The sequence below is a fragment of the Danio rerio genome, chromosome 6 (genome assembly GCF_052040795.2).
Source record: "Danio rerio strain M-AB ecotype USA chromosome 6, GRCz13ab, whole genome shotgun sequence".
NCBI classification, from domain to species: Eukaryota; Metazoa; Chordata; class Actinopteri; order Cypriniformes; family Danionidae; genus Danio; species Danio rerio.
Window position 1 is genome coordinate 36,124,814 of NC_141026.1, and position 22,884 is coordinate 36,147,697.

A 22,884-nucleotide genomic window follows, 5' to 3' on the forward strand; every position below is an offset into this window, starting at 1 on the left:
CTCAGCTAATGTGTTGTGAGCAAGTAGTTAAATGGTTGCGCACTCCCTTTTCCTTGAGTAAATTAGCAACCGTGTCTGGGAATGCAACTGATGTGATTGGTTCCCTTTGAAATAGACTGGACAAAAAGCAATGCTTGCTTTCAAGAGTTTGAGATTCTTTAAAAAAATGTCTTTGTGTATGCAGCAGAGGCTGCCACTTTCGCTTTAACCATTCTTTGAACAGATTATTATTGGGGCTAGTGTTAACAGTGTGCAGGTGATCATCCTTTCATTACTGCACACAGTGGGCCCTATCATACACCCGGCGCAGTGTGGCACAAGGCGTGGCGCAGTAGTCTTTTGGTAGTTTCAGCTTGGCGCAAGAGTCGTTTTGAGGCGTTGCGCTACGCTGTTTAAATAGCAAATGCATTAGCACTCATTTTTGCGCCCATAGGCGTTCTGGTCTAAAAAGGAAGGCGTTCTGAGGTGGACCGCTGGCGCGTTGCTATTTTAAGAATCTATAATAGATTTTCATTAGACCAAAACTAACCTGGTCTAAACCCGGTTGCGCCTCGCTTACGCACTGCTTAATACGCACAAGAGAGCAATAGGCAAATATCTTTACACATGAAAAAATGTAAATATTAAGGATATATATAGTTTATAATAAAAATAGATAAAGAATATAAATATAAAGGATTAAAATATTACAAAACATATTATTTTCTATCCTACATAAATATGAAAAACCACTGCTTTTATGTCTTCTTCTCGGGAGGCTTTTTCAGTTCATTCATAACAATTTGCTTTTGTATAATGTTATTATTATTAGCAGTATTATTTATTATATTCATATTTATATTTGTTTTATTAAAAACAAGCTTAGATTTGCCCACCTGTCAGGTTTTAGACCATATGTGGCACAGCATGTGTTTTAGGATATAACTCATGTTTTTGAGCACATTTTGCTATTATTATTCATTTATTCGTTTGCTGGAAATTAGAACTGAATTTAGAAATAGTTTTGAAACGAATATTTGCGCTTAACAAACAAAATTATTTATTTATAGACTAATTGATGTCTGTGCGTAAAGGTTTGCCTATCCAAGAGCGAAAGTGAAAGTGATCCATTATCTCTCATTCTCACGCAGTAGATGCTCTGTTTAACAGTTTTCTGTTAAAAAAAACTGTTAACTGTTTGCTTGTGAAATGCTAATTTTTTCCACTTAGACTTACTTTGCGTCCTGTAAATAGCGAATGCGCTCTTGGCGCGACGCAGCTGGCTCTTAAAGGGAATGGGAGATGAGATTCTAATTGGTTTATTCTCAAAACACACCTATAACTACATAAAAGAAAATAAACTCAATCCTTTTAGAACATGCGCCGCGGCGCAAGGCAGATTTCCCGTCCTTAAATTAGCAAAAACGCGTCCTGACACGCCCTGAAAGCGTTTGCGACCTGCGTTTTGCGCTCTGCGCATGGACCGTCAAAATAGAGCCCAGTATGTTTTTCACCTGCTTTGTTTTATTTATTTTTTTATTCATGGTTTAATTATCATCTTTTACAATAGCATTGCATTAATAGGAGATTGACTTCCCATTTTTGTATAGTGAACTGGTGATCTGAGACCTTTAGCAATGACAGACTACTGTGCACAGTTCGAGATACATGATGAGATTTTTTTTTAATGTCAAAAGTTTTTTTTTTTTTTTAAGTTGTTGAATAAAATATGTTGGTATTCAGCTTTATTTTGCTTGTTTTGAAAATTTCTATTTATTTTAAACTATTTATTTATTTGTTTATTTTGTATACCCTTAGTGTTGAGCCCTGAAAAGTCTTGTGAAACCAGAACTATTGCAATGCGACACTATGAAACCACAACACATTTGTTCATGCTAATTGAGCAAGCTCATACACAACAAAGAAAAAAGTGAAATGAATGAGGACTCATGTGGTCATAACAAAAAATCTAAATGAAGTAATTTTAGCATGCCAAAGTCAAGTGTATGCATAGAAATATTGTGGCTAAAATTGTGCCTAGTGCAAAGGGTGAGTGGCAAGTAATGTTGGAAACACTACAGGCCATAGTGGCTGGTGATCAAAAATATCAAGCCCTGGTTGTGAGGATTTGCAACACATATGCTGTCAAACTGATGAGGAACTTTTCTTAAATTGCAGCATGTTAAGCTCTCTTGGCCACCACTAGAGTCTCATTTGTCATTTTACATTGTTGCAAGTAGTCTTTTATCAGTGTTCCAACTCTTAATTTTAAAAATTTTATGTAGTGACTGCGAAGGTCACTTACAGTATTTTACCATGAAAACTTCGTAGTCTGTACTGTTGTAATCTGACACTATTACAATCATCTGGTTTGTGAATTGTGTAAACTAATACATATAAAAAAATCCACTAATTTCCAGTTTCATAATGTCAAAACATGACACATCCATGCAATTGTGCTATATTAAACCACTGAATGTCCAACATCTTGAGTAATACTGATAAGCTTTTTTGCTTCTATCTGCTGTTCCCATTTTCACAAAGTGCATATAGACACACACCCACAGCTTTTATGCATCTGTTACTTCCCTTCCTATTGATAAATGAGAAGTTTTGTCATATTAGCATGAAAAAGCAAACAAAACGCTGTCCCAAAGTTATGTAGCTAATAACAACATATTATAACACAGTTGTAACAAAAGAATGCTAGAATTCAGTCTTCAGCTTTGGTGTTCAATGCCGTTTCTCACACATAAGGGCAGTTCATTTCTTAAACAAAACCGGTTGTCAAAAAAGCTAACTGCCCAAAAATCTGTCAACCACGACAGCATCGCCCAGGGCTTCACCTCTGAACTGTGAAAGAACTCTCATCTGAGCTCAAACTGCCAGGCACATGAGTAATGGTTGAGCAGCGCTTCTCTTGGGTTATGTAATGGTGTGTTACACAGTGTAACATGACTCTGCCAGTTCTCCAGCTGAACCCCACCACCCTCTGACTTTCAAAGCCAGGACAAACCAATAATGCTGCATGCGATGGGGAAATGAGAAGGCAGACACCGAGCCAAGACCTGAATGTGAACTGTGAAATTTTGGAATTCTGACTTATTCAAAACAAGAGCCAGACTTATTATCACGCCACTGCCTTGCAATCCAGGCAAATTTTCTTTGGACCAGTTTTGAATCATTGGAGTTTAGGGATGTGCAGCTTATTATTATATAAATGAACGTTTGTTTCACAGAAATTTCACAGAACAACCATACAAAAAGGAAAAACTTTTTATGGGTTGTTTTCTTGCCATACTGCGTAAAAGTAAGAAGGTGCAAACATTTTCTAGATTGTAAAAAAAGATTTTCCAAACTGTAAAAAGTGATTATTTTACTGAATTACATTCAACACTTTATACTAGGGGTGTAAACCTACACTGGTCTCACAGTTTGGTTCGGTTACAATTATCATGCCATCGATTCAGTTCAATTCTATGTCTTGGTGAATCACGGTATATTGACGATACTTTCCATACATAATTAGATTTGTTCTTTACAACACAACAAAAAACTGTATTAAAATCTATAAATATATTAGTATTTAAATATTACTTGTAATGCAATTTTGTCCTTTAATGAGAGCAGATATATGAACTGTACCTTTAATTTGACCTGAAAACATTCTTTTTAAATGGTTTAAAACTCAAATACAACCACAGAAGACAGCGTGAGCATTTATAGCAAATAAACTAATGTAAATATTATTTAGCTTGCTTTTTGATCCTTGTCTAGCAAGGTCTTACACTCCTATAATTGGTCATTGACTTCACCAGCTCAACAAAAAGGGGTGCAATTGGCTTTTAAAATTAAAGCGCTGTTCACCAATGAGTGACGTGGGAAGAACAACCACAGGTAATCCGTAATAGATGCAGTAGAGAGAAATCTCACACCACAGGCACGCTCGTGTCTAGATTAGCCGAGAGAAGAGGAAAAGTTACCTCGTGAACACACCAGCGGGTCAAATATCCAAAGTGAAAGAGAGAGAGGCAGAGATGGAGTTTTACCGCATTTCTCCCTAGTAGTGAAATAGCGGCTCGTGATGTATATACCTTTCTCAGTGTCAATGAAAGACTTTCCAGCAAAATCACAAGCAGTGAATTGAGCACAATTATCCATAGTATTCTCCTGTGACATCACGCGTAGGAGATAAATATCAGCAGTACGTAATAACCGGTTATGATCCATTACTGAACCAATATCGAATTGTCTGTACCTGCATCGCGGTGCACAAAGCAAACAAATAATTTTGATACACCTACTTTATCCCATCGCATTGTTCATGCTGTCATCTTGTTTTTTCCTTATGGTTAGAGGTGCAGTATGTAAGTTTGACACCCAGTGGTTGAACTAGGTATTGCATTCCAATATCAAAACAAACGCAAGCACAAGTTGTCAGATTGAGGACCAACAAGAGCTAGTCTGACGATCGAGCCTAAAGACTGACTTAAATAGTGTTCATATAAAAGCAACGGCACGTGATAGAGGGAATATTTTCCATAGTAAAAGGATTTTTTGTTCTAACCAGCACCTTGAATTTATATATTAGAAACTGCTTCTACAGCTGAACAACAAAAAACTGACAATGATTACATCAGAAAATGCTAACAAGGTGAGTTTGAATGCCATTTTACAGGACATTTATTGCCATACCACTGAAAACAGCTGCAGATAGTTCACCTCAGATCTTGAAAATAAAATAAAATTGAACTTTAGAATTGACTCAAAATAAACACATACAGTATCAATGATTCAGCAATAATAATAGGTTTAATAAGTATTAATTGGATTATAAACCTTACTATTTCATAAATAAGTGCATATTCTGGCGTGTTTCATCTGGTACAAACAGCCAAATTGCTTATCATTACAACTCTCGTCGCAGAGCATGTTGTTGGGACACATGGTTACAAATGTATCACCTAATGTTTACACCCGTAATATTTATATAATTTTTTATTAATAACCTTATGTGGAACTCTGAATCTGTGTCTCATTTCGGAGTCTGCTACTGTCCAAGGAAGGTTGCATTTCGATTACAGAGGCATGTTTTAAGAGCCTTTTTGAATGAATGAATGAATGAAATACGCAGTTTTTCATGAAGGGAACCCAGAGTGCTGAAATATAATTAGCTAAACTGGCATCAGGCAGGTTAAAGGAACCAGAACAAAGACAGGTACATAACAGACATGTTCAAAGTTTTTCAGATAAACAAGAATGTTCAGTTGGCATGTTTCTTAAATATCTGCAAACATATTATGGTATTTTTATGCTTTAGAGAAGTCAAAAACTTGCATACAGCAGCTTCAAAATATGTATATCCTTACAAGTTTTTTTATGCGTGTTAAATCAAAGCTTCTTTCTAAAATGGATTAGTCTTCCAAGACAAGTCCTGACAAATGAGGCGATGAAATGTGAGACTAAAGTTTGAGAATGAGAATTCATCAACAGAATGCATCAAGAGACAAAAGACAGATTTAGGATTGAGTCCTTCCAAACAGACTTGACATGCCCAAGCATTAAGCAAAAGGTTTATTGCGCACATACATGTCTGTAAGAACTGATTACTGGAGAGGATTACACAGAAACAAATTCAAGATGTTTGTCTAGAGCCCATATCTAAGATAATACCAATTCCAGATGGAATCCGATGACAGTTTCAGTGTTTTTTGGCATTGATATCTGCAGAATAGATGTAATAAATATAGTAAAATATGCAAAAATTGCATTAAAGTGCTACTTCAAATTTATCACAATATTTATTCAACAAAACTACGGAAGGAATTTGAGGAACATTTACAAGGATGCTATTGAGGACATATCCTGTGTGGTCCTGTCCACATGCAGAATTGCTCTCTGAGAGGATGGCAATGTCATCAGATGCTCTGAAGATTAATAAATGGAGTACCAGGATTAAGCTAGGACATTGCAATGCTTTGTACAACATTTCAGGGATATGATTACCAGGAAGGCAAGCCTCCAGTTTAGCTACATCGCCCACATCTGAAACTCTGAGGAGTGAAACTCAACTGAGGATCATAACCTTTGTGCTCAGAGGTCATTTAAAGGAGATTAACAAAGATCAAGCCACACATCCAGGGGATTGGAACTGATCTCTTGGGGCACAGTAAAGAGAAAAGTATGATGACAACTGGTACTGATTATCTGCAACACATAAAATGACATTTACAGAAGGGCTGTCAAAAATAATTGTTTCTTCAATGCACCATGATTCATACACAGTATGGGTTCAGTTAAAGATCTTAACTCGTCATTACATACTGATGTCATTTATCTCAAATGCAAAAAGTTGTAGTAGCATAGTATGGCGATTGAGGTGGGTGCTAGTAAATATAATGCACCAACTTAGTAAAAAAGCAGACAACTGCGCACATTTCACTGCTTGTGGGTTTGCTGTAGAGTCTTTCAAAGACAGTAGAGCCCCTATTTCATTGCTAGGGAGGAAATGAAAACTGTAAAGCTCCATCTCAATCTATCTCTCTTCACTGTGGACCCTTTGACCTGGTGGCATGTTCATGTGGTAAAGTTTCTTTTTCTCTCTCGGCTGTTACAGTGACACTTGTGTGGCCACAAGCATGTTTGCAGAGCAACTTTGCTCACCCTCTCTATTGGGGGTAAGCTGATTGACATGGCCGTTTTTCAGTGTCTGTGTCACTGCTTGGTGAACAGCGCTGAGAGAGCCAACCAGAGTCAATGGGGATGCACGGTTAATTGAAAAAAAAAAAAAAGATCACAATCTCGATTCGACCCCGCACACAATCTTAATCCAGCATTTCTATGATTCAGCTAATAATATTTTCAAGTTCGAGAAAAGAATCGCAAAAGTCTTTACATTGTTTTACATAGTACATTGTTCATCAATGTGGACACTTACAAAGAGTGTTGAAAGAGTTACATACTGCAGGGCTTGAAATTAACTTTTTTACTTGGTAGCACCGGTGCTCCCAACTTCAAATATTTAGGAGCACCAAAACAATTTTAGGAGCACCAGAAAAAATTTAGGAGCACCCACCAAAAATGAATGAACACCGCTGCAAATTGTTTTTTTAAGTGATTTATTGTGTTTTAAAACAACATTAATAGGACTGACAAAAACCAGAAACAACTATCTAACTAATGCTGCGAAGACATTGATATTTGTGTGCAATAATTCCAAAATGAATGTCTAATAATTAGGCCATAGAATATTAATGATGATAAAAAATGACAATAATAGTAACAATGAATTACATTTCTCATTATGATACTGCCTTGAATGTGCATGAATGTAGGTTATCTGCTATAAAAAGTCTGTTACTTTATGAAAAATAATTGTATAGTTTGCATCAAACAAAAATCAAGCATTGCAGTAAGAAATATTTATTTTGTACTGCTGTTTTTATATGCATGTCAATTTAATAAATAATATTTCTGCTACAAAACAAACAAAAGATTATAATATATCATTCAATTCAATGATGAAAGCTGCAAAACAGTCATCAGTAAATAAATATAAAAATATTATTTAAAAGTTTTGGTTTCAGTTTGTGTCAATTTAAAGGTTCAGTCTGAGCTGATCTTCATTTTTCTGTGTTAGTGGAAAAGCAGGCGAGTCAGCTGACCCAATTTATGAGCAGGCAGAGCAGGTTTCTTGCGCTAACCATCGGCGCAATACCGGTCTTTGTTATGAGCCGCAGTTTCAGTGTAAACTTAGTAAAGGCGAGCTTCTTTGGCGATGATATGTACAGTATTAGATTTGACTTTTAGCGGACATGCGCTGAACACGCAGTGAATGCAACGCATGGAGATTCGGGCACCTTCTCCAAGAAGCGCGTACTCGATTGATCTCAGCTGGCGGATCATTATTCACCACGTGACGTGTCATGATCGCTTTCATCTGCGCCTAAACTTTAGGTGGGGTTTGCAAACCTGTGTGCTTTAAGTTTTTACTCTTCAGCCGTTTGCATTTCCCGTGGTCATAAAAGCTCCTTCCCTGTCATCTGACAGCGGAATACCTTGAGTGAATGACAGCTAATATGAACCAATATAGCGGCATGGAAGAGCGATTCAGCACGTTTTTACAAAAAAATCAAAACAGGTCGCACTACAACCATTATCTGCAGTCACACTAAGGCGCCCAAATATATTATGAGGTCGCATAGATTAATTTTCGGGCGCATATGCGACCAAAATGGTCGCAATTTCGAGCCCTGTACTGTTTTTATAAGGTATATTTTACCCAAAAAAGTAATTTCTGACTTAATGTAATGACGTATTTGTGGCCGCTAAATCACATGTGAGCTGATGCACTGTTTGTTTACTACTGAGAGGACGCACGCACGTGAACAGAAAGGCTGTGAATATTAAACCTAAAGTTGTAAAAAACTTTCAGCTTGTTGAAAGAACAATCATTTGAGAAGCATGATATGCATGTATGTTTTTTTTCTCAAAGTGACAGCAGCCATGACATGAGCGCACTCAGCAGTGAAAGTGTAACCGAAAGGGCGCACATCATTTGAATGATCATATAACAATGTAAAGTTATGATTACGACCAGCATTTGATATGTTTTTTCTTTCATAGTGAACAAAGTGTTGTGCATGAAAATAAATGTTTAACAGTGTCAGTATAACTACTTCAGCCTATAATGGTGAATAAAATGCAAGAAGGAATCTAATAATGACAAATGCCTGATTTTACCAGTAAAAAATGGTCTAATAATGTTGTCAATGACAGATTGCAAGCTTATGTCTCAATTTAACTTAATAATTCAACTTCAGAATTAAGAATAGTTGTATTCTGATGTCATCACTTTACTGTGAATTAACAACCAGAACATTTTTAAAGTCCAACATTCAAGAACTATACAAAATTTAGCATTTTAACCAACAGTAGAGCTACACAAAGGCCTGATATTATTGTTGTTGTTTTACCATATGTTTGAGAAATAACAATAATAACAGCCTACATATATTAACCTTTATTTTACAACTGTAGAATTGTGCGAAAATCGTAATTTTATTAATTTCATTTCATACAAAAAAAGCTTGTTTTCTTTAAGTACGTAAAATTAATTTTACAATTCATCTATCTGTCTGCTTGTACTATAGGACAAAACTGTACACTTTTGTTAAGAAGTAAAATTGAAAGATTGTGGATGAAAAAGCATCATCAATGGGCCGCGAGAATTCGAATGAAACCAAGATGTATGACGATTGTAGCCAATCCATCAGACCAATATAGGTAAACGCCACGACCCTACAACAAAATGTATGACTTTCCAGAAGATGAACACCTGCTTTCACATTACTTTCAGATTACCTCCTGTTATTTACACATTAAGGTAAAAAAATGAAAGAGAAAAACACAATTATTGCTAGAAAGGATACAGCTGCGGCCAGAAGTTAACAAGATTTCTTTTTTACTTATTAAACTGCCCATTAAATTGTGTTTTATTTAAATCTACACCTATCGCAACCCTAAACCTACCCCTCACAGTGACGTAAAACAGGTAATTATTGTTGTACAGGCCCAGAGCCAGAAAATGTATGCAATATTGATATCTGCAAAGTAGCTGCAGATATATCACATCTAGACTTTACAATACATTACTATGGAGAAACCAAAATATAGTATCCTCATTAAAAAGAAAAGATGATGTGCACTGTCAAGTTTTGAGAAAATATCTGATCTCAACATTAGGAAAGAGTGATGAACTTAGTCTTTAATTAAGTTTTAGAACTTTATCTACTTCAATTTATGACAGATTCTTTTACAAACAAAGCACACTTTAACAAAGGATTTTGAGAAAGACTGAAAATGAGTCTATGCTGTGTCTGTTATCACAGATTGTTTCAAATCTGTTTATTACAGAATGTTAGTCAATCATACCAGTTGGCTTTATGACTTATACTGCAGCCAGCCCCCAGGGGGCGATCTAACGGCCGAAACCTTCACTCAAACGTAGGCTTGCGGCACACTTGGGTCACATACAGAAGCCTTCTGACACCATACATAAAAACTGCAAGCATGCATATTTCATAACGCAATCGCCTCTTTCACAAATGCCTTCAGGAGTCAAAGAGTTTGTGATTAATGTTATTGACATGTTCTGACCCTGATCTGAACTAACAGGGTTAAGTGCAACAAAATGTCACTAGCCAGCAGTCCTCAAGAAAAGAACAAAACAATGGGTGTGAGATCAAAACAAAGACCAGCAAAAACAGGACAAAAACTGAAATTTAAATGTACAATAAATGCAAATCTCATTTAAAACACGCAATTATTGATCAACCAGCGTTCCTTTTATTGAGCAATTGAAATCTGATTTCTATTTGTTTTTAAACTAAGAAAAAATCTATATTTGCATTTCTACTGAATGTGAGCAAGGAAACATATCTTCTCAAGGTAAATGCACACATTGGCTCTAGGGATCAAACAACAACAAAATAAAGTCAAGAATCTTGATGTGATTCTGGGGTCAAGTCTAAATTTCACTAATCATGTCAAAGCAGTAACTAAACAAAACATTCCAAGAATTACATGCTTCGTTTCCAGTTAGAGAAACTTGATCATGCCTTTATCAGCAGCAGGGTGGATTACTGTTACAGACTCCTCATTGGCCTTCCAATAAGACTGACAGTTAGACAGTTGCAGCTCATCCAGACCACTGCTTCCAGGATTCTGACCAGAACCAGAAAATAAGAGTACATTACACCTGTCCTCAGGTCTTTACACTGGCTCCCATGTAACATTCAGAATAAATTTAAAGTATTATTACTTGTCTATAAATCCCTTAATGGCCTAGGACATCAATACCTTACAGATATGCTGAGTACAAACCGATTACTCAGATCTTCGGATCATATAAACGAGAAAATCCAAGGGTTCAGTCAAAGAAGGATGAATCTGCTTTCAGCTACCCCGCTGCTGCAATAAGTTTCTCTTTGCTTTACTTCAAATCTCGTTCCTCGCGCGCCAATTTCCTCTGCTCGTGCACAAAACTTTTTGCACGCCCCTCAAATATAAGCTGCTCAAGCGCAGTTCTTCTTGTGTGCAGTGCGCTCTCAAATAAACGCTGCTGAAGTGCGGTTTAGTGCGTTTATGTAACGAGTATGTCTCCAGCATTTATTAAATTTGCTAGAAATATATATGAACGTCTCCAATAGACCTACAGAGCGGTATTAATGCATCCTGAAGTAAAGTGAAATGGCTATATGTCGTGTTTATAACTGTTATAATTTAATTACCCTTTAAAAGGTTTTGATGCGATTATTCCCCACTGTTAAAAAAATAAAATGTCTTGAATGAGAATCTGTAATGTAGCCATGGCGGGATAAATTTTGGCGTGGCGCCCCGTCATGGAAGAATGATTGTAGTGGAAACCAAGTCAAGGCTTAAAACACATCTGTTTAGCTGGTCCTTTACTGAATGAGCACTCTGCTACTTCCAACAGATCACATTATTATTTCTTTCATTTATTTTTAATTCCTTTATAACCTATTTTAACACATTTGAATTTTTTTTTGTTTTTAATATTTTTTATTAAAATTTTTTCTTATATTAATGTTGATGTAAAGCACTTTGAATTACTATTGTGTATGAATGTGCTATATAAATAAACTTGCCTTGCCTAATACAGCTGTTGAGTCAAAAAGCACAATTAACAATAACGCATGCAAACACTAAAGAAACGATATCAAAAAGACCTTTTTTTTCATAACTATTAAAGAACAGCAGATCTTACCATTGTTCATTGGTTGAATAGTTGGTATATATAATTAGTATCTTTAATAAGAAAATAAAAACACCATTTGTCCCATAACCTGCTCTAGTCCTCAGATAACATTTTAGACAACCCTACTTTTGCAAATTAATTTAGCCATTGGAATTGGCTCAAACCGCGAATCGACTCCTCTTTCAAGAATATGGCATCCACAGTCCAGTGCTCTGTTAAATGTATGGGAAAACAATGAGTATTTATTTATTCAGCTAGCTGGCGGGGTCAGCAGTTTCAAACCAATCAAAACACTTGGCCCAGAGCATCGACCCCCAATGTGTGATGGGACTCAACACAGGTCATTACCAGAAAGAAAAAAAAAGCACCTCTAGATGGCCCACTCCCCACTGTGCCTGACAGCAATGCCCTTTCACTGAGCTAATTAAGAGAAAAGTTCATAGGCTGCCCAAGCCATAAGTACAGCATCAATGTCTACAATGACTAACGGATTCATTAAAGTAGGACCTGTACACAAGAGCACTCGTCCAGACACTGGAATATTGTCCAAGAGCGAAGTTAGTTAACAATTGCATCTGCAGAGAACAGAATTTATGCCTTGATTGGTACGGTTTGACCTTTAACATGAGCAAATACACAGATCTTCTCTTATTTTGCTAGTGGAAACACTTATTTGTAGGGGTGTCAAAATTAATTGTTTTTTCGGTGCATCGCGATGCAGATGCGGACAATTCGGTATCGGTTCAGTAATAATCATAACCGGTTATTATTTACTGACGTCATTTATCTCCTATGCGCTCTGTCGCGAGGGAGGTGAGCGCCGGCATTTACAACACTCAGGAGCCAACTCAGCGCCGGCCCGTGGCATAGGCAGTATAGGCAAATGCTAAGGGTTCTGTACATCCAGGGGGGCGCCAGAAATGAGCGTGGTTAAGTTGGTTTTGTTTTTGATATTATTTTTCACCCGATATTATAAACACTGCTCCCTTTAACCCCTCGCAATATGCGTTTAGCCGTGAAAGCTCATGCGGAGAGGAGCTCTCAGGAACGGACTGTCGGAAAAGTGCTTCTTTTTTTTCGCTTTTTTTTTTTTTTTCGCTCAGCGCAAGAGCATGTGTGTGTTTGGTGCTGTCTATGTGTGTGTATGTTTGTGAATGAGAGACAGTGTGGTGCTGTGTGTCTGTGTGTTTATACAGACAGCATGTTATAGCCTCCCCACAAAATATAACACTGTGTATGGAAAGCATCGTCAATGCACCGTGATGCACAGAGATATCGAATTACACCGAATCGACAGCATGATAATCGTAACCGAACCGAACCGTGAGACCAGTATAGGTTCACACCTCTACTTATTTGACATATACAACAGTAGAGGTTTTTCTAAGCTACTGTTAATCATATTATGCCAAGCAAACATTTTAACTAGACAACAGCATGTCTCTATTCATATTCTAATTCAGTAATTGTGTCCTTTTTACACAGGCCTGAATTTTATAAATGCTAAATTAGACTGACAGGTGCAAAGAAAGGGTCTCCCTCTGAAGGATTTTCAACCCATCCATCAGAATCTGTGATAATAGCAGTGTTGTCTTTTTCCATTTAGCTCAAAGTGTCTGAGGTTCTCAGTTAAATGATCATCAGCTGGAGAAGGCTTCAGAAATGAGATTGTTTTGCTGCTCCGCCAGCTGAACCACATGAATACATTTATTACATTAATCACCTTGAAATGTGTGAAAACCAGTTTAACAGCCTTCAAGCTATATATTCGCTATACCCAAGGCAGTATAGAACATTTAAATTGACATTACAACATAGTATTTGTTTTTTTTAATAACAACCATATCAATATTTTACGCAAGAACATGCATAGCATTAAATGTTATGCGTTTAGCCTCTGGTAACTTGTGCTTTCAGATATTTTTATATTTTTTGAACACAATTCATTATAGTGTTTGACATTGCAAACTGTTTCCTACCTACTACTTTAAATTGATATGCACTCAACGGGCCAAAACTGAAACATAACATTTCTGAACTGCACTTGGCTGAAAACTGAAAGTGCTGTGTAATAATTACTGATATTTCATTTCAAAAATAAAATTACATTTTTATAATTTTTTTTACATTTAACTTTGTAACTTACATTATAGGCAGAAAACTAGAACAATGGTTTTACTGTAGTAACACTAAGGGCCTACTCGCATTATGCCATCCGAACCGTGCCCAGACCCGTTTTCTGGATTGTTTGAAAAGTGTGAGTGCTCAAATGGTTCACTTGGGCTTTGGAGCGGTACGCTTGTGTGTTAGGGCAAAACATGCCTGAGTCTGAAACTAAAAAGCGAGGCGTGACTTTTAAGGGACTGTTTGATACGGATTTATTAATCATTCATCTGTTCAATGACCGCAAACTGTCGTAGTTTGTTAAAGACGCAAACTTCTCACTGTACGACAGCTGCACCTTCAGCAAACCTCCTAATTCCTGCAGCACAAGGACTTTATGATTGTTTATGAGCGTCAAAAGTGGCTGATCTGTTCGGTGAAATATTTGACTGCGTGTCGCTGCATATCAAACGACTAAAACGATATAACTGAAGAAATCTCCACTGTTCTGAGCAAAAGCGATTACTGAACAGCGCATCATTGATGACGTAAGCATGCCCAGACCCAAATGTAATGTGAGTGTGGGCTGTCGGGGGAGATGGGAGGGGGGACAAGCTTGCTTTGGCCCGGTTCAAGGTAACTGTCCATAGCGTGAGTATACCTTAACTGAAGCCAACAGAAACGTTGGATTTTTTTTATTGAACTTTATTATGCTTTTAATAAATTAAATATATCAAAGGAGAAATGTTACATGATTACTGTACTTTTAAGTCAAATTAGTCATGAATTATTTTTGGTTTTTATTTTTAATATATTATGCATATATTATATAAAGAAGTTGTTTAGTTGAAACAGAAGGTGCATTAATTAATAATCATTAGAGATACAACAAAATTTGAAAAACTAATAAATTGGCGAAATTATGTTTAAAATAAAATACATTTCACTTAATACTGGACAGATTATTTTAGAAGAATGAAGTAATTGTTTTCTTCAGAGGTCATTCAAGCAGAGGTCTATCTGGTATAGTGGTCTTTGTAGTATGCATACAGAAAATACGATTGTAGAATATATGGTTTTCTTTCAATTCCTCTGCACCCTGTCTCAGTCTACCAGCGGCATAAAAAAAGAAGTGCAACTTCAAACCCTCCACAGTAATTAGAGGGCCTTGAAGCGTGACGCTCCAGACTCTTTCACGATCTAGCGCCTCGTTGAAAATCCCAGCCATTAAATTGGATTTTACTTTGCATAAACTGATTAACATAAATAGCATGATCATTTCACATTCAGATTTATTTCAACATAAATTAAGCCTGCCAGTAAGAAGACCTCATCTTTACCATCTCATCAGTAGGCGCTGCTGTTTAAATTGTGTCATAAATGGAGCCATGATCTTTACTATTTTGCATGTTTTTTTTATCCCGTGTGGCAAAGCCCATTCCATTAAAAGATACAGTGCTAAATCTCACATACATCAGATCCCCTATTTACGTCTCCAGATATTAAGTAGACAGGTGATAACCTGGAATAAATTATTCTTAATGCATCACAGGTCACATTTTTCTCAGAAAACACATTTCTAAAGTTGCTGTTGACTTGAAATTCTCACCAGATATCAGTAACATCCAAAGCAATCCAATAAAACAAAATGAATAAATATAGAAATTAAGTTATGTGTAATAAAATGAAACGACACAGGGAAAAGTATTGAATGGGAAATGAAGCAAGGAAGGTGAAAAAATGCATGGAAAACCCAGACAGCAGCTGAAATCTCTTACAGATTAGAAAGCACCTCAAGAAAATAAAGCTGCTAGCATGGCTTAGCCAATCACCTTCAATAAAATAAAAAAGAAGCACTAATGATCACAGATCACAGACGAGACCAATAGAAGCAACAAGATTGTTAGACTCCGTTAAGGTCTGAAGTGGGAGGAAAATCCCATTTGGGCAATGCATGCATCTCCATTCTCCATACAAGAGGCATATTGAAGATGTCATTACCAAAAAGCATTTGTAAGAATAAATTTTTTAGCAATGCCCAATAAGTTCCTAAACTGTTACCCCTGGCACATTTTTTAATCATTGAGCAATAATCAAATCCAATCAAATACAATTTTATGACAACTGTCCTAAATCTTCAGATGTGGTGTGTAATGTTTTTTTCAGGCACCACTTTAAAAGGACACATCAGCAGTGTACGTATGTTCAACTGCTGTCAACAAAGACCATGAAAAAGAGTTATTGGTGTAAACTTAGTGATCCTTGCTCTGTTTTCATTCTTGGTCTGTCAAGTGCAGTTGATGAATGGGAAATCCATCCAGTGAAAGTCACTAACCATGTGAGCACTGGTGTGGACATGAAAACGGCTTAATCAACACATTTACGGTGTGGCAAAACAACACATATGATGCTTACACATGCTTAAATTTTAGGTTATTCTCTGTGGTCAACAAGAGTTCAGAGTCAGGTAGGATTGATGTGCACAGGGGAATGTTTTCAATGTAAATGTGTGTGTTTTTTCCAGTTCTCAAACAGAACGTTAATCTGATTTGTACACAAACATGAAACTACAGTATCCACATCCATCTGTGTGGCTGAAGGGTGTGAGAATATGGGTGTTTAAGCTTCTGTGCTTGTTTACTTACAGGATTCAAACAGAAGGAGGCTATTAGTCAAACTCCTACATGAACAAGCTCAACAATACACCTCTAACTAAAAGTACTTCGGCAGCACCCAATATTGTTTAAACCTCAAACTCTGGCATAAATACTATTTTTTAAAACGTAGACATTTCAACATCTAGAAGATTATACAGTGCTATTTTGCCAATCCAAACCAACATTTTGTCAAACACTAATACACAAAAAAAAATATTCATTAAATTTACACATTTTTTAAGGTACAGTGCTCAGCATAACTAAGCACACCCCTTTGTAGAAATGATTTTTTTTTTTTTCATTTCTTAGTGAATATGGGTAATATATTAGTGCATTTGAACAAAACAGATTTATTAAACAGACATATATATTAAAATAATATTTTAGTCATAGAACATCTTTAGAAATGGAAAGATAATACATTTAAAATCATGTGAAATATTGCAAAAAATATATATTTAATATTTTCCTTAACATATAAATTTGGGCTACTAATTTTTGAACCATTGTTGTAAGTTATTTTGTTAGATAAGCTCCAGATTTGGCTTCAGTACTGATTAAACTAATGTATATGCACAAATATAATATTGTAAAGCATCCTATACAAAATATTCATTTAAATGAGAGATTTGTGGGGGGTGTACTCACATATGCTAAGCACTTTAACTGGTTGCAAACCATTTATATGGATTGAATTAAAATAATTTAAATGTACTAATGTTCAACATAGTTTGTTTGTTTAAATTCATCCCATAAATAGTTTGCAACCGGTTACCTTAAATAAATGTAGTAAATCCAATAAATACTTTTTTTAGTGTAGATGATAAAATAAGTGTCTTAGAGCAAGGTGTTTCAAACGTTTTCACACTGCACTGAAGCCTGGGCTAAATTGCTGATTTTAAAATGAAGGTCCGCACTACTGGTTTGGAAAATGTCCAATTTAAAAGAACTGAAACAATTCATTTTAGATAACAAGGTGGCACTATCTGCAGTGAAAACTGAAACAAATGCATGTTTTTCTTGTGCTTTAAATAATGTTATGTGTGGTATTTTAAGCTGATATTAGTAACTAGCATGTCTGTGGCATATTTAGTGGTATACTACAGTAACATTTAACAGATCCAGTTGGCGCCAGTGGTGTAGTGGTTAGTGCGTCAAAACATGCACCCTGGTGCTCACGGCGAGAGTTCGATATGCCGATCCTTCCCCTCTCTCTGCACCCCATACTTTCCTGTCAATTCTCTCTACTTTCCTATCCAAATAAAGGTGAAAACCCTGAAAAAATTATTATAAATAAATAAATAAATAAAAATATCCATAGATTCATCTCAAGTTTGAGTTTTTTTTCATAGACTGCTGAGAGCAATTTGGCAAGTTTAATAATCTTTTAAATATTCTTTTAATATTTCATATTTGATGGACAAACGAACCTTGACGCTGTAAAAAGCTTTTTATTATTATATAACTTTTTATTTTACTAAATTTTTAATTATCTTTTTTATTGATCTGTTGAATATTTTACAAATTTGACTTTTATTGACCTTTTTAGTATTTTTTAACAGTACATTTTTTTATTTGATTCATTATAGGGTTTTTGTTGACAATTTTAGGGTTTTTTCGGATAGAATAGTGGAGAGGGGAGCCAGGAATGCGTGGGGTGCAGAGAGGAGGGGAAGGATCAGCGGAAGACCTTGAGCTGGGAAAAAATGTTTTAAATTGGGTCGCCGCAAGTAGCTCAGCATATCGACTTGCTAACCACTAGGCTATCGGCACTGACATTATATGATTTTTGTTTTGAAATTTAGACTACCAAGAAAATATAACATTTGCATAATTGTTTCAAACTTCTGAAAATGTCAACGCATTTTCAACATGAAGACTGTCAGAAAACATCCATGAATCCCAAACAAGAACAGGATTTTATCTTAAGAAACATTGTTTTTTTTTTCTTTCAGAAATCATGAAAGAATTGTAATGGATTTAGTTTTATACACACAACATCGATGGGTAAAAAAAATACACTGTAAATCTAATAAAAACATACTTCATGATATTATATATGATTTACTGTGATGTCAAAGAAAAGCCAAAATGTTGTAGTGTAGGGAAGAAAGTAAACATATTCCTGCATGTAGCAATGTCGCTTGATTATACTTAGATTCAGTGAAAATTACAACATATCATAGAAACAGTGCAACAGTGTTACAGTGAGACTATAGGAGAGATTTTCACATAGAAAAATCCATACTGTATTCTCCATTTAATTGTTACCCATTCTCTCCACCGGTTTAAAGTTGTGTTTGTGTTGAGGTTTGCGCAGTGCAGAGTCAGTCGGTCAGCTTATTGTTTCTGCATCATTACATTCTGCCTGTGGACAGCATCAATTCCAGCCTTGCCAGAACCACTCTAAAATGCAGAATCACAATCAATAAAGATTTGCACACATACAAGCACGAGTGTGAATCCTGGAACATTTATATCCTAGTTAACATTGCTCAAAACTAAAGCAGGAATTTTCTAAACACTGGAAAATGATGAAACATATTCATAGACAAATCTTTTAGTCACAAGAGAGTGGAATTATTGTCAAAATTCATTAAATGCAGACTAAAGCACTTGCTGATTATGTGCATCTATAAACAACACCTCAAAAAATCTCATATTACCTAAAATATATAAGATACCCTGTTAACATGTTAACATCAATAACTCTGTATGTATGTAGACCTACATTTAAAAGATTTAGAGTCCCCAGTCTATTTGGGTTTGAATTATTATAACATGGATTAAGCAACGCCAAGGGTTGTAATCTAGAGGAATTTGAATAATTACACACGGCATGCAAACTCAGGGATAAAGGAAGCCATGCAATTGGCTGTGCCTCTGAGGGGTTTTCATCTGTGCCACCAGCTCAAACAATGTGTGCTCAGCCATAATAATGATGGTGCTGGAGAGCTTTCAAATTTCAGAAATGACTGATAACAGAAAATGGCGAATGCTTTATAGGCAAGGCCAACTGAGAGAAGAAAAGCAGGAACAAAATGAAGGCAAATAGTAGGAATTCAAGTAAAATAAAGTGGGAAAACTGAAGCAATCTTTCTTAATTAGTGAATAAGGCAACTGTAGATTTTGTTCTACAAGATGTTGAGCAAAAGCTTATATAGATTTCTTTTTTCCAAGGGTGTCTCCATATTTCTAAGAAGTCTTTGAATGGGATTACTAAATTTGCAGAGGGAAGCTAGAGGATGAATTAGCTAGGTTCAGGAAACACACAAGACTTTATCTACTTATTAACAGATTATCTTTCTACTGAAGTCTAAAAGCAGCATAAAGACAAATCCTCGTAATACTAGGTAACAAAGTACTTTTCAGCAAACACAGACAAATCCTCTGTAAAGCTGTAACTTCATGGTCTAAACCTGTGAAGAAAAAAATACCCATGGCCCCTGGCGACACACTGAGGTCTTACAAAGCCAAACGATCTGTCTGTGCAAGAAACATTAGTTACATTTAATCCAAAGCCTAAGAAAATGGCTGAAAGTGCATTCACAACAATCTACAGGTAGAATCTGAGTTTACTTTTGCATAATTGAGACAAATATCAGGTTTGGGAATCTATGAACTAGGACTGCACAATAGGGCTGTGTGATTAATTGAAATTAAATCGCAATCGCAATTTGAAACGTTGCGATTAGCTAAATCGCAAGATGCTACGATATAAAATATACATATGTATTATTTAATTTCCTCTGCCCAGTGCAAATGCGTGACTACCATTTGTGTGTAATAGATTTACTAGCCAACTGAGTTAGCACACTTTTATTCTAAATTTGTTCTAATTATAATCAGAATTGTGCAACCGAATTATGCAGAATGCCCACAATAAAAACTTTTTTTTTTTAAACAAACAAACAAACAAAACAGGAAAGCAATTAGGAGTGGGATGATTGCATTTGCCGCTTCAGAAGTATTAAAAGACAAATTAATATCAAAGAAAAGACATTGGTAATATGGGAATATTTTGGTTTCAAAGTCACAGAAAAACAGACAATTTGTAAGAATTGTTGCCTCAGCACAAGGAAATGCAACAACCAGCACCTAAAAAAGCACCACAGGAAGCTATATGAGGAGTGTCTTGCTAAAAAGTCAACTGAAAGTATTGCCAGTGACAATCTAGTAACAAGCAACAGCCAAGCACAATTTCAGAGTTATTTCAGCCATGTTACTGTAGTTTGCGGAAAAGAATATATTTTAGAGCAGTGATATTTTTATCCAAGGTTATTATACCATCAGAACCTTACACCGGCCCATGTCTAATGTAGCCATTGGACTACAGTTCTGGATGGCCAGAAAATGTGTAAACTAATAATAAAATATCACTTTTTGATGAACTGCTATGCCTTTAAGGTATTGTACATGTGCTAAGTAGGTGAAAAGTATTAATGAACAACAGACACTCCCGATAGTCAGTCCCTAAAGGTTCAAGACAAGGAAAATCTGCTTCAACTCACTAAACTGCACTTTGTCCCTTACACAACTAAAATATTGAACCACTCCTCTCTCTAGTGACTGGTAGAACGATCAGAATGCTTTCCACCGCATTAAAACTGCTGCTTTTATGACATGTTTCAGGGCATACACAGGATTCAGCTTGTGGACTTCTTTCTCCCTCATGGTACAGTGCTGTTCTCCAGAAATCCAGCCAGCCAGTGTCACTAACATCTCACAACCAGACAGTTATGGCAATGCATGGTTTAATACACTCATATATATCGTGCCGTGCTATGAATTTTTAAATGAGTTCCAGTGATCAGCAAAAAGTTTTCAGTAAGTTTTTCTGTTTATTGATCAAATTCAACATATTCAACATCTGCACAGAACAAAGAGGGGTTCTGTAATGTGTTTTGGACTATTCAGGGGTACTAAGGCACTGCCATAAACTTTCAAGGCTCATAAATGGCTCAGTCATTTCCTGTCATTTATGACAGCAGAGTGCCTGGCAAAGCCACTGTTTTCATGCCTAATTTGCACATCTGATCAAGAGGAAATAACAAAACGTCTAAAGCAAGCAGAAGCTAAAAAATAAAAATCATCTGCTCCCCATGTCAGCTCTAATGTACTTCTCTTAAGAGACACTATTTTTGATGGATTGCAGCACAGAAGCTGCATGGAGTTCTAGTCATGTGAATATGCAAAATTGTACAATCTAATTTGAGCTTCAGGTGCACTAAAATCAGGGCTGTTGATGCATGTAATTTATTCAAAATGATTAAAGTGTTAAAGAAATGTAACAAACAAATTACTGATGCATGCAAAATTGTACATTTAGCATAATTTAATATCTTAAGAGACGGTACAACATAATGCAGTGACACTCAGGAGTCATACATTAAGCATGTGTCAATTACAAATTAAAGCAAATTGCAACTGATGTTTTGTGTTTAATTGCTTAAAATAATTTTTATCAGCTTATAAGAACAGCATAATAAAGGCTTCAGAGCTTATATTCGAAGGACCACAAAATTCCAATTTTATTAAAATAGTTCAATTTAGTAGAGCAGAGGCTTACGAACACTCCTGAAATAAAAGCTGAGTGCAGCAGAGAGACGAACTGAAACACCCCTGCTGTGTGACTAACTGCATGCAGTGCAAGGACAATGATCTTACTTTCTTATGAGAGTCAGCACCTTCTCTGCATTACCCAGCCTCTCTGTGCCTTAATGAGGACAGCAAAGTATAAGTACTTCTAAAATCACTGCTAATAGTCTTGGCCATGTCATATAAATATTTTTATATATACAGTGGGTTTGGAAAGTATTCAGACCCCATACATTTTTCACTGTTTGTTATATCGCAGCCATTTGATACAATCATTCAAGTTATTTTTCCACATTAATGTACACACAGCACCCCATATTGACAGAAAAAAACATAAAATTGTTGACATTTTTGCAGATTTATTAAAAAAGAAAAACTGAATACCACATGGTCATCAGTATTCAGACCCTTTGCTGTGACACTCGTTTAACTCAGGTGGTGTCCATTTCTTTTGAACATCCTTGAGATGGTTCTACACCTTCATGAGCCTAGCTGTGTTTGATTATACTGATTGGACTTGATTAGGAAAACCACATATAAGACATTAGAGCTCGCAATGCATGTCAAAGCAAATGAAAATCGTGAGGTCAAAAGAGCTGCACTTAAGGTTCCTAACAGCACAGTGGCCTCTATAATCCTTAAATAGAAGACGTTTGAGATGACCAGAACCCATCCTAGAGCTGACCATCCAGACCATCTGTTTGGTCTTAATTCTAAGTGGTATGTGTGGAGAAAACCAGGCACTGCTCATCACCTGTGCAATACAGC

At 36.0% G+C, this 22,884-nt stretch overlaps 1 protein-coding gene and 1 long non-coding RNA gene across 5 annotated transcripts in view; both read right to left on the reverse strand.

Annotated features, from left to right (window-relative positions):
• The window catches only part of mast2 (microtubule associated serine/threonine kinase 2), a 200,990-nt gene that overhangs the window by 166,996 nt on the left and 11,110 nt on the right, over nucleotides 1-22,884 (reverse strand). The gene's annotated exons all lie outside the window — the stretch shown is intronic.
• On the reverse strand, nucleotides 1,521-9,364 carry LOC147836409 (uncharacterized). The gene is made up of 3 exons (XR_015493874.1): nucleotides 8,238-9,364; nucleotides 3,924-6,940; nucleotides 1,521-3,666 (listed from the first exon to the last, which is right to left on the reverse strand). It is a non-coding gene; the product is annotated as an uncharacterized LOC147836409 (long non-coding RNA).